The sequence below is a fragment of the Balaenoptera musculus genome, chromosome 2, assembly GCF_009873245.2.
Source record: "Balaenoptera musculus isolate JJ_BM4_2016_0621 chromosome 2, mBalMus1.pri.v3, whole genome shotgun sequence".
Lineage (NCBI taxonomy): Eukaryota > Metazoa > Chordata > Mammalia > Artiodactyla > Balaenopteridae > Balaenoptera > Balaenoptera musculus.
Window position 1 is genome coordinate 25,805,963 of NC_045786.1, and position 12,720 is coordinate 25,818,682.

The 12,720-nt window shown below is 42.8% G+C and overlaps 1 long non-coding RNA gene across 1 annotated transcript in view; it reads right to left on the reverse strand.

Annotated features, from left to right (window-relative positions):
• Nucleotides 1–12,720, reverse strand: part of LOC118890009 — a 58,638-nt gene that overhangs the window by 20,822 nt on the left and 25,096 nt on the right. The gene's annotated exons all lie outside the window — the stretch shown is intronic.

Below are 12,720 nucleotides of genomic sequence, written 5' to 3' on the forward strand. Positions count from 1 at the left end.
GTATAAGTAGTTGAGGTCTATTTGGTTTCAGGGGAAATGGAGAAGGTACCGCTTGTGAACCCTCTTGAGGGTCAAGCCTGAAGCCATCGTCCCCAGAAATGTGACCTCACCAGATTCCCCCAGGAGTGTGGGGAGTAGAGTGAGCCGGGATGGGCCAAGGTCACGCCAGCTGTGCTCACAACCAGAGGCACCTCTTGGCAGATCTACCTGGGTGGGGCCCAGATCTGGTGGAAAGTTCCATGCTGGCAGCCGTGGGTATTTTCCAGCTCCTTGGTTCTGGCTGTTGTTACGATGGTGCTTCATCGTATGTGGAGATAAGAGCCCCTCCCATTCGGCTGCAGGTGTACATGCATGTTCTGGGTAAATCAGTGTATCTGCGTGTACTAATAAAATTAAAAAGAGCGTTGGGTTCTGCCCTTTCATCTCTCTAACAGGAACTTGCCTCTAGCCATGAAAGTTGCTAACATTTCCACACGTGGAGTGCTCAGGGCAGAATCCGGTCCCCATACTCACTGCTCAATAAAGGTTGTTGGAGAGAGTCCATCCTTGTGTTCACATGGCCCTTTTCTTACTGGGGTGTGTGTGTGTGAGCTTCATCCTATGGGAGTTAGAGGGGCCACTGTCATCTCCTCTGGGTTTTGGACGGTCAGGTGATGTCTGTCTCACATTCCCATCTTTCCACCTCTCTGTCCCTGGTGCTGGTCTCAATGCCACCCACGTGCGGAGAGAACCTGCCCAAGGGATCAGATGACTAAGATTCTAGGGCCTCCTGTACCTACCCCTCCCCACCTTTACTGAGATGTAATTGACATAAGATCCTTCAGTCTAGACCCATCCGTAGGGTGAGGCTGAAGACATCTCTCCAGCCATCTGAGCCTGGGTCTTCCCAGCTGCAGGAGAGGGATCAAAGGTCAGACTTTGATCATTGAAAGGATGTTGATGATCAACCACTGAATCTTAACAATGAGAAAATGAGGCCCCGCTAGGCTCAGATGTTTTTGTGAGGCCAAAATTAGGTGATTAGAAGATGCCTTGAAAACTGAGACGTGCTCCTCAAATGTAAAAGTTGTATGTGTGACTGTACTGTGGCTTTGCTGATGTGTGTAGATCTTACAGCCATGTAAATGATTCTCTTCTGACTTTGGGATAGGACCACCTATTTCAGGAGTAATCGATTCAGAAGTCCTCGCGGTTTATGTTTTAAAACTCAATGTGCACATAGGGAACTATATTTAATATCCTGTGATAAACCATAATGGAAAAGAATATGAAAAAGAATATATATATGTGTATAAACGAGTCACTTTGCTGTACAGCAGAAATTAACACAACACTGTAAATCAACTATACTTCAACAAAATTAAAAAAAAATTCAACATGCAGCTAACAGATTTGGAGAAGACATTTGCAACATTGATATGGTGATTGAAATATATAAGGATGTTTTATAAATCATTCAGAAAAAGATTAACAACCCAGTAAAAAAACAGGCAAAGACTATGAACAAGAAATTTACAAAAGAGGAAACCTCAAATGTCCCGTGACAGGAAAGGATGGTCACTAATGATGAGAGAAATGCAAATTAGTGAATACGCAGTTCAACAAAATGATACTGTTATATACCAACATCTTGACAAAAATGAAAAGGTCTGACACTTACTTAATGTTGATAGATCGTATAGGTAAATGGGAACTCACAGACTGCCAATGGGGATATAAATTGGTATGTGTGTTTTGGAGAGCTGTTAAATGGTACTGTTCAAAGTGCTTATACCACATGTGCACAGCATTTCTACTTGTTGGGGGTTTTTTTTCCCTTCCAGTTTTGTTGAGATATAGTTGACATATAGCACTGTATAAGTTTAAGGTGTACATCGTGAAATGATGACCACCTTAGATTTAGTGAATATCCATCATCTCATACAGTTACATTAAAGAAATAGAGAAAGAATATTCTTCCTTGTGATGAGAACTCAGGATTTACTCTCTTAACGACTTTCATACAATGTACAACAGTTAATTATCTCTATCACGTTGTACGTTACATCCCTAGTACTTATTTATCTTGTAACTGGAAGTTTGTACCTTTTGACCGCTTTCATCCAATTCCCCCTGGTGTTTCTACTTTTGCGAATGTACCTTAAAGAAACGCTCAGATGTATCAAAAGGAGACGAGTGGGGATGTTTAGTGCTGCAATGTTTGTCATAGTGAAAGACCCCATCAGTAGGGGAGAAGTTGTAGAAGATATTCATATATTCGCATAATGCTTACACTCCGTGACAGTTAAGATGAATTAGAGTTACATGTCTTACCACTAATGGATCTAAAAATTATAATGGCAAACGAAAAAATGTTGCCAACCTTATTTACATGTAGTATGAATCCATTTGTATAAACCGAAATACAAAACAGTCTATCTAAGAATACCCGTGTGTAGTGAACACACATCATGGAACCCACACGCCAGTGTCATGCGGTGGTTACCTCTGAGGAAGGGACATGTGACTTGGGGATGGGAACAAAGGGAACTTCAACTCTGAGGTTTCATTTGTTTAAAAAGAAAAAGACATGAGGCAAATATGACAATGCTGCTATTTGTTCATGTTGGGTGGTGAATATGTATGTGGCATTAATATACATGTAATAACACATGGGTTAACATACATGTAATAACACATGGGTGTTATTCTCCATGTGTTTCAGCATTTTTATTCATAACAAAAATTTAATGCAGAGGAGGGACAAAGGGTAGAATTGTCTTAAAAAAAGAGAGATCTGTGTGACTGTTACTAAGTGGATTCTGTTTAAGAATCCCTCTCAGCTTCCTATTGGCAATGAGGTCGTGTTTTGGGTTCTAAGATCTTGTATTCATTCCACAATATGTGCTGACACATTTTTTAAAAATTAATTAATTAATTTATTTTTGGCTGTGTTGGGTCTTCGTTGCTGTGCGCGGGCTTTCTCTAGTTGCAGTGAGCGGGGGCTACTCTTTGTTGTGGTGCACGTGCTTCTCATTGCGGTGGCTTCTCTTGTTGAGGAGCACAGGCTTTAGGTGCGTGGGCTCAGTAGTTGTGGCTCGCGGGCTCTAGAGCGCAGGCTCAGTAGTTGTGGCTCACGGGCTTAGTTGCTCCGCGGCATGTGGGATCTTCCCGGATCGGGGCTCAAACCCGTGTCTCTGCATTGGCAGGCAGATTCTTAACCACTGTGCCACCAGGTAAGTCCCTAACACTTCTTTTTGACCCACCTCGTTTATGGATGAGGAAACAGGCTGCAGCTACTTCCTTAGATAAACTAGGCTTTAAAGGCCCTGAGCGTGCTGTGCGCTGTGTGGCTCCCAGGGCTGGCCTGCATCTCATCGGAAGGAAAACGTCGGGTAAGATCCCTTCCATTGCTTGGCCTCTCCTGCTTTGGTGTGACTTACTCCCTGGATGACTGTGAACCTTCCAAAGTCCCCAGCTTCCAAATCCCAGCCTTTGGAGAGATCAAAGTGTGTTCCTATAACCGGAGGAACCATTTCACAGCAGGAAGACTGGCCTCAGGTTCCTGGGCACTGCCCAACCTCTGCAGGTGGGAACGAGGGGAGGGGCAGGAAAGAGTGGGTCTCCCGGCTGCTTCTGTGTCCTCGTCTCCTGAAAAGGAGGTGAAGTCTCCTCCTTCCCTCCTGCCCTTCACTGACACCTGCACAGAGATGCTACGTGGGGTGACCCATCGATACTCCTAGATGAGCTTTGGCATTTGTTAAAAGCAAGACAACAGACCCCAATAAAGCCACTTATGCTAAGCCCCACATCACCAAACCGAGACATAATTACAGTTTCCACTCTCCCAGAACTGAACCCAGAGGAGTCAATCAGGAACCACCTGATCAGCACTAGTTACACAATCTGCCTGATAGACCCCTGCACTCCCTAAAGAAAAGTGACCTTGCAGTAACCAACCCGCTTTTTTTGCCTAAAATAACTTCCTTAATCTGGCTCCCCCTGGCCTATCAAAGTCTCTCATTTTGTACAGCTAGATGGATGCTGCTAGATTTGACTCAGTTTCCGCAAATAAACTCTTACAATTTTTAATATTCCTCAGTTTATCTTTTAACAAGTTCTTGCAGACACAAAGGATGCCTTTGCAAGCCCATTTCCTCTCCTGGGCTGCTTTCTTTCCGGGGGTAACACCCTTCACGTTTAAGCATTTGAGTTCCTTTATTTGGGAAAATGAGCCTAAACCTGGCTCCCGGCACAAAGCTCACCAGCTCACGCTGTGAACAGTTATGCTGTCCCACGGGAGCGCTAGCAGGCTGACTGCTTTCCCACCCTTGGCAGCCCTGCAGCATTGACTGTTCTCCCTGTAATGGCCTGGAAAAGACTTCCAGATCCCGGAGACTTTGCTTCCTCTTTCCTCAGTGTGGGTACCATATGGCATCGACAGCTAAGCCCATGTTATGTTGGAGTCGAAGTCTTGTGATCTCTGGCAGTTTGAATGCAAATATGTCTTAAGTTGGCCCCATCTAAACAGGGTGCCTCCTAAAAGCCTAATGTCTCAAAACCACAAATAAAGGGAGGAGAGATTCGTGACAAGTCTCTCTCTCACAAACATAGTTTCTTCCCCATATAGAATTTGACTTCCCAACAGCTGGTCTCCAGGTGTGTAGTTCTCAGGAACCACAGACCTCAGAGATGAGAACTGGCAACTGAACTCTGAGCTGGGTGTGTAAGTAACTTAGCTCTCTGCTTTCTGCATGATCCACAGAGAACACTCCCACTGCTTCTCGTTCTTCACCAAATCCCGAGGCTCATTCTACTGTGGTAGAGGCAGGGCACTGGACGAGATGAGAAGCAGAACATTCTCTCAGCCCTTGGTCCACTTTCCCCTCCCTCCCTCCCTTCCATCCAACTTTCCATCCATTCATCCATCCTTCCTTCCCATATCCATACATCTATCCTTTTTTCTTTCTTGTTTTAACCAGTTATTCTATTTTCAGTTCTCTGCTGGGCACTGAGGATACCAAAAAACCCACCAAAACCCAAAACCAACACCCCAAACAAACATAAACACAAATCCTGGCCCTGAAGGATCTGAGATCACTTCTCAGGGAGCAGACACAGGAACTGCATCTGGAAACAGGGCAGGTGAGGGTCATGAGCCCTAAACAGGAAGGAAGCTCCAACTCTACTCTTAGGAGGGAAAGAGAGAGATGACCTTGCTTCTGTTTCTCAAGTCTGGGGTTAATAAATACAATTGCATTCATTTTTATATCCATGGTGCTGTATAGTTTACAAAGCTTTATAAGGACTTGAATTATTGGCAGGACTTTTCCAGAGTGAGTGTGAAGATGCAAAAGACTCATTGATGCAGTTTCTCTTTTGTTTCATACTTTTCTCCCAAACACAGAAACAAGAGAGTGAAGTTTAATTTTACACGTGTGAAGCGTTTACTCTAATCCCTTCTTATGCTTACTGTTTCCAAAGACCTGGAGGAGACTTTTACAAAGGGCCAGATTGGGCCACGCAGGGAGCAAGAGATTTTGCCTATGAGCCTCTGGGGATCTATACCATGCAGAACACGAACAGGTGATTAAAAAAACTGAAATTAATTGAGCTGTAGGAAAAAATTCATCACAAGCTACCTTCAAAGAATCTATTCATTACTTTTTTTCCCCCCTTTTTATTCTGGAGAGTCAGAGGGGTCCCTTGCTTCTTCTAAAAAAGCAAAGAGTGTACAGCAAAAATAGGATTCAGTTCTACTTAATAACCAACTGAAAAGAGATAAGGGTAGCACAGGGAGAGGGTGGAAGGTGGAGGCACGGAGGAGGGGAAAGGAAGAGAGAGCTGGTGGAAGATGGGTGGGGCACCGGGTCCTGCTTGTCGGGATTGATTACCAGTTCTATCAACTGCCTTTGGTGGTATCTCACGAGGAAAGACTGGCCAAAGCTCTCAGAACAGGCTGATAGTAGGGCGCTGTTTCTGACATATATGGCACTGATTACAGCAATATTACCTGCAAGGCTGGAGGACATCAACCTCCACACCTGTAACCCAGGGAGCCACACCTGAAAGGCAGCCCCAGGATCAACTCCACATGCCTCTAAAACAAGGGCCGCACAATCGCGGAGACCTGATAAAACCGAATGACATTTCTAATCACAAGGAAACTAATCACAAGGAACCAGACGGCGGACTTTGGTTCTTAGTTGAACACATTTCTTTACAGAAACAAATATGACAAGTTCCCAGGCCAGCCTGCAACAATGTATTCCTTTGTGTTTTAGAAACATGTAATCGGTTTAACTGATTGCCTATGATGGTTAGAGCATCCTGCTAGGGCCTGCCCTGGTCACAGAGGAATAAAATCCAAAGCAAGGCAGCCAGCTGACTGCAAACTCGAGGGCTCTGCTCAGGGCTGTGGGGACACTGCTCGGGGAGGGGCCATCACCCCCAGATGGAAGCATGATGGAGTCCAAAGGCTGGATGGTGAAGGATCAGGACCGAATGCACTCGAGACTAAACAAAACACAATTTCAAAGACAGGCATTTGGTTTATATTGAACTTGAGAGAAAGCAGGAGGAGGAAACCTTTACCAAGATGCCCAAGGCACTTTTGGTTTTAGAAGTTTGTAACGTGGGTTGTCCCACCGATGTGACTTTAAACGGAGGTGGTGCCTTTTGTCACAGGTATGCCTCCAGGACTCCTGTGAGTCACCTGAAAGTCCAGTTTGGTGCCCAAAATGGGAGAAGAGTGTGAGAGATAAAATGAATAATGAGAGAGAGGAAAATCAATTTCTAAGTTATTGGGCAAAAGTTGGATGAGAAAGAAACAATTTAGGGGTGAAAGAGATGTTGAAAACTTGTCCCAGCAGAGTTTGGTTACTACCTGGAGTAACATTCAGGGGTGGGAGGCCTCGGGGTGGATTGGGAGGAAGGGATTCTATGAAGAATGTGATGGTTAATTTTATGGGTCAGCTTGACTGGGCCAAGGGATGCCCAGGTAGCAGGTTAAACATTATTCTGGGGTGTCTGTGAGGGTCTCTTTGCAAGAGATGAGCATTTGAATCAGTAGACTGAGTAAAGAAGACCACTGTCGAGTAAAGAAGATGACTATCATCAATGTGCGGGCGCCATCCAAACCTTCGATGGCCTGGAGAGAACAAAGACGGGAAGGAGGGGACATCTACTCTCTGCCTGACTGCTGAGCTGGACGTGGGCTTTCTCCTGCCCTTGGACTGGGACTTACACTATTGGTGTCTCTGGTCCCCAGGCCTCCAGGTTTGGACTGAACTACACCACTAGCTCCCTGGGTCTCCAGCTTGCAGACGGATGGTGGGACTTTCCGCCTCCATAATCGAGTGAGCTCTGTGTGATAAATCCCCCGCTCTCTGTCTGCATGGATATGCATATCCCATCGGTCCTGTTTCCGGGGAGAACCTTGACTAACACAAGAAAGGAGTATTTTGCAAATCTGATGGTCGTGATTCAACATGGTGGTGTCTATTGAACATAAACTTAGGACCCACCATTTGCCAAGCAAAAATGCGGCTTAAAAATCGGCATTTATTAAAATATGTAGCATAGTCTGCTACCTACTAAGCATTGTCTTCCGTCAGTGGGTAATGCCTGAGAGCAGCTAGGCTGGGATTTCCAGGGTTGGGGTCAAACGGACCTAAAATATCTAATCCCACACCCTGATCTGCCAGGGAGGAGATGAAGGTGGTCACGGGGCTTTCCTCAGCTTCTGTTCCAGTGGTTCCCAAACTTTTGCATGGATCTGAGTCACCTGGGAGGTTTGTTAAAACAGACTGCTGGGCCCCACCCCCAGAGAACCTGATTCAGTGGGTCTGGGGTGAGGTCCAAAAATCTGCATTTCTAGTAGGTTCCAAGGGAACGCGGCTGCTGCTGGAGGGGTGTCGGGAAGACCCACACTTTGGGGACCACTGCTCTGCCCGCTGCGGTTTCCTTTTCACCAGGCTCTCGGATTTTAGCTTCTAGGCCCCGTTTAGTGAAATGTCCTTGACGCCTAGTACTTTAGGGAGATGTATGCAGCCTCGCGATGCCAGGCACAGCCGAGGCCATTCGCCGTCGTGGACCCTGCTCCGTGCTTCCTGGAGGAATCGCAGGGAGCCAGGCTTCTGAGGCTGGAGTCCTTGGAACGTTACTTCGCAGCTCCTGGCTACGAAGAATAGCACTTTCTCTCTGCTGCCGTCTTGTGTCGACTTCCAGATGCAGCCAAGCGTTTGAACCTCAGGAAGTGAACACTGTAATTGTATGGACTTGGTGCGGACAGGTGGCTCTGATCACAGCCCTGGTGTGAATCATTATTTTCCTCAGGATGTTCCTTCCGATGGCTGAAGGAAGTGATGGATGACCGGAAGAGATCCAGAGACGTTGCATAAATCTCTGTCTTACCAGTGAACGAGGGCAGGCCACCGTGGATTGAGTTTCCTCTGGTGATTTTTATATTTCCAAGTGAATCCAGGCCCCTGGTAAAGTTTGGCCCTTGAGCAGCTTCATAAAGTAAAGGAGAGGGCGTGCTGCCATTGTCTGCACTGAAAACAGCAGAATAAAAATGTAACTTGGGAAGTGGCTGCATCCGAGTGCATGGCAGGATGGGGGTGCTTCTCTCCCTTCTGGGGATTTGCTAGACTGAACCCTCAGCTGCACCTTATTTCCTCAGGAGGTCCTTTTGCCCAAACTGGGACATCTGATCCCCTTAGGAGATCAGAATGCCCAGCTGGGCTGGTTCCCGGGTGGAACACTGAGGAAGACAGGTACCTGGGGTCAGGAGTGTTTCTCATGGTGCTCAGGAAGCTACAGCCAGAGTGGGGACCCAGCCCTTGCCCAGTGCAGCCAGGACCTTTTTTTTTTTTTCTGTTACAGTTTTTTTTTTTATTCAAACAGAAAGTCACAAAAATTAAAATCATCCTCATCAGTTCACTCAGTCCCATGTAATTAATTTTTTTTTATCTTGATCTTTTGTTAGCACTTTTATGAATTCATCAGTTTTCCATTAGAGTTCTGAAAATGCTTATTCATTCCGTTCAGCAGTATAGTCAGTTACCAGAAACCTGTACTTGTCAGTCTTTTCCATGAATTCCTTGAAGATGAAACCTTTTATAGGAACATTTTTGCAAAAGCATCAGAGTACACCCAGAACTGTCTGTAAATGACAAAAGACTTAAAAATGACCGTGGTTAAAGATTTGATGAAAGTTCATAATAATGCAATTGACAAGGAAATTTAGTTATTTCTGATATACATTTTAAAATAATAACTAGAATTATGACTTATAACATTATACCAGAACATAAAAGATTTTTAGGAATTTCATGTAATGTCTGAAACATTTATATTAATGTATTTCCATACAAATAACCCAAAGAAAGTTTAGTATTATGGTTTTTAAAAAAAATTTTAAATTTTATTTTATTTACTTTTTTATACAGTAGGTTCTTATTAGTCATCAATTTTATACACATCAGTGTACACATGTCAATCCAAATCACCCAATTCATCACACCACCATCCCCACCCCCCACGGCTTTCCTCCCTTGGTGTCCATACGTTTGTTCTCTAAATCTGTGTCTCAACTTCTGCCCTGCAAACCGGTTCATCTGTACCATTTTTCTAGGTTCCACATACAGGCGTTAATATACGATATTTGTTTTTCTCTTTCTGACTTACTTCACTCTGTATGACAGTCTCTAGATCCATCCACGTCTCAACAAATGACCCAATTTCGTTCCTTTCTATGGCTGAGTAATATTCCATTGTATATATGTACCACACCTTCTTTATCCATTCGTCTGTTGATGGGCATTTAGGTTGCTTCCATGACCTGGCTATTGTAAATAGTGCTGCAATGAACATTGGGGTGCATGTGTCTTTTTAAATTATGGTTTTCTCTGGGCATATGCCCAGTAGTGGGATTCCTGGATCATATGGTAATTCTATTTTTAGTTTTTTAAGGAACCTCCATACTGTTCTCCATAGTGGCTGCACCAATTTACATTCCCACCAACAGTGCAAGAGGGTTCCCTTTTCTCCACACCCTCTCCAGCATTTGTTGTTTGTAGATTTTCTGATGATGCCCATTCTAGCTGGTGTGAGGTGATACCTCACTGCAGTTTTGATTTGCATTTCTCTAATAATTAGTGATGTTGAGCAGCTTTTCATGTGCTTCTTGGCTATCTGTATATCTTCTTTGGAGAAATGTCTATTCAGGTCTTCTGCCCATTTTTGGATTGGGTTGTTTGTTTCTTTAATATTGAGCTGCATGAGCTGTTTATATATTTTGGAGATTAATCCCTTGTCTGATGATTCGTTTGCAAATATTTTCTCCCATTCTGAGGGTTGTCTTTTCATCTTGTTTATGGTTTCCATTGCTGTGCAAAAGCTTTAAAGTTTCATTAGGTCCCATTTGTTTATTTTTGTTTTTATTTCCATTACTCTAGGAGGTGGATCAAAAAAGATCTTGCTGTGATTTATGTCAAAGAGTGTTCTTCCTATGTTTTCCTCTAAGAGTTTTATAGTGTCTGGTCTTACATTTAGGTCTCTAATCCATTTTGAGTTTATTTTTGTGTTTGGTGTTAGGGAGTGTTCTAATTTCATTCTTTTACATGTAGCTGTCCAGTTTTCCCAGCACCACTTATTGAAGAAACTGTCTTTTCTCCATTGTATATCCTTGCCTCCTTTGTCATAGATTAGTTGACCATAGGTGTGTGGGTTTATCTCTGGGCTTTCCATCTTGTTCCATTAATCTATTTCTGTTTTTGTGCCAGTACCATATTGTCTTGATGACTGTAGCTTTGTAGTATAGTCTGAAGTCAGGGAGTCTGATTCCTCCAGCTCTGTTTTTTTCCCTCAAGACTGCTTCGGCTATTTGGGGTCTTTTGTGTCTCCATACAAATTTTAAGATTTTTTGTTCTAGCTCTGTAAAAAATGCCATTGGTAATTTGATAGGGATTGCATTGAATCTGTAGATTGCTTTGGGTAGTACAGTCATTTTCACAATATTGATTCTTACAATCCAAGAACATGGTATATCTCTCCATCTGTTGGTATCATCTTTAATTTCTTTCATCAGTGTCTTATAGTTTTCTGCATACAGGTCTTCTGTCTCCCTAGGTAGGTTTATTCCTAGGTATTTTATTCTTTTTGTTGCAATGGCAAATGGGAGTGTTTCCTTAATTTCTCTTTCAGATCTTTCATCATTAGTTTATAGGAATGTAAGAGATTTCTGTGCATTAATTTTGTATCCTGCTACTTTACCAAATTCATTGATTAGCTCTAGTAGTTTTCTGGTGGCATTTTTAGGATCTCTATGTATAGTATCATGTTATCTGCAAACAGTGACAGTTTTACTTCTTCTTTTCCAACTTGTATTACTTTTATTTCTTTTTCTTCTCTGATTGCCGTGGCTAGGACTTCCAAAACTATGTTGAATAATAGTGGTGAGAGTGGGCAACCTTGTTTTGTTCCTGATCTTAGAGGAAATGCTTTCAGTTTTTCACCATTGAGAATGATGTTTGCTGTGGGTTTGTCATATATGGCCTTTATTAGGTTGAGGTAGGTTCCCTCTATGCCCACTTTCTGGAGACTTTTTATCATAAATGGGTATTGAATTTTGTCAGAAGCTTTTTCTGCATCTATTGAGATGATCATATGGTTTTTCTTCTTCAATTTGTTAATAGGGTGTATCACATTGATTGATTTGTGTATACTGAAGAATCCTTGCATCCCTGGGTTAAATCCCACTTGATTGTGGTGTATGATCCTTTTAATGTGTTGTTGGATTCTGTTTGCTACTATTTTGTTGAGAATTTCTGCATCTATATTCATCAGTGATATTGGTCTGTAATTTTCTTTTTTTGTAGTATCTTTGGTTTTGGTATCAGGGTGATGGTGGCCTCAGAGAATGAGTTTGGGAGTGTTCCTTCCTCTGCAATTTTTTGGAAGAGTTTGAGAAGGATGGGTGTTAGCTCTTCTCTACATGTTTGATAGAATTCACCTATGAAGCCATCTGGTCCCGGACTTCTGTTTGTTGGAAGATTTTTAATCACAGTTTCAATTTCATTACTTGTGATTGGTCTGTTCATATTTTCTATTTCTTCCTGGTTCAGTCTTGGAAGGTTATACCTTTCTAAGAATTTGTCCATTTCTTCCAGGTTGTCCATTTTATTGGCATAGAGTTGCGTGTAGCAGTCTCTTAGGATGCTTTTTATTTCTGTGGTGTCTGTTGTAACTTCTCCTTTTTCATTTCTAATTTTATTGATTTGAGTCCTCTCCCTCTTTTTCTTGATGAGTCTGGCTAATGGTTTATCGATTTTGTTTACCTTCTCAAACAACCAGCTTTTAGTTTTATTGATCTTTGCTATTGTTTTCTTTGTTTCTATTTCATTTATTTCTGATCTGATCTTTATGATTTCTTTCCTTCTGCTAACTTTGGGTTTTGTTTGTTCTTCTTTCTCTAGTTCCTTTAGGTGTAAGGTTAGATTGTTTATTTGAGAGTTTTCTTGTTTCTTGAGGTAGGCTTGTATAGCTATAAACTTCCCTCTTAGAACTGCTTTTGCTGCATCCCATAGGTTTTGGATCGTTGTGTTTTCATTGTCATTTGTCTCTAGGTATTTTTTGATTTCCTCTTTGATTTCTTCAGTGATCTCTTGGTTATTTAGTAACATATTGTTTAGCCTCCATGTGTTTGTGTTTTTTACGTTTTTTTCCCTGTAATTCATT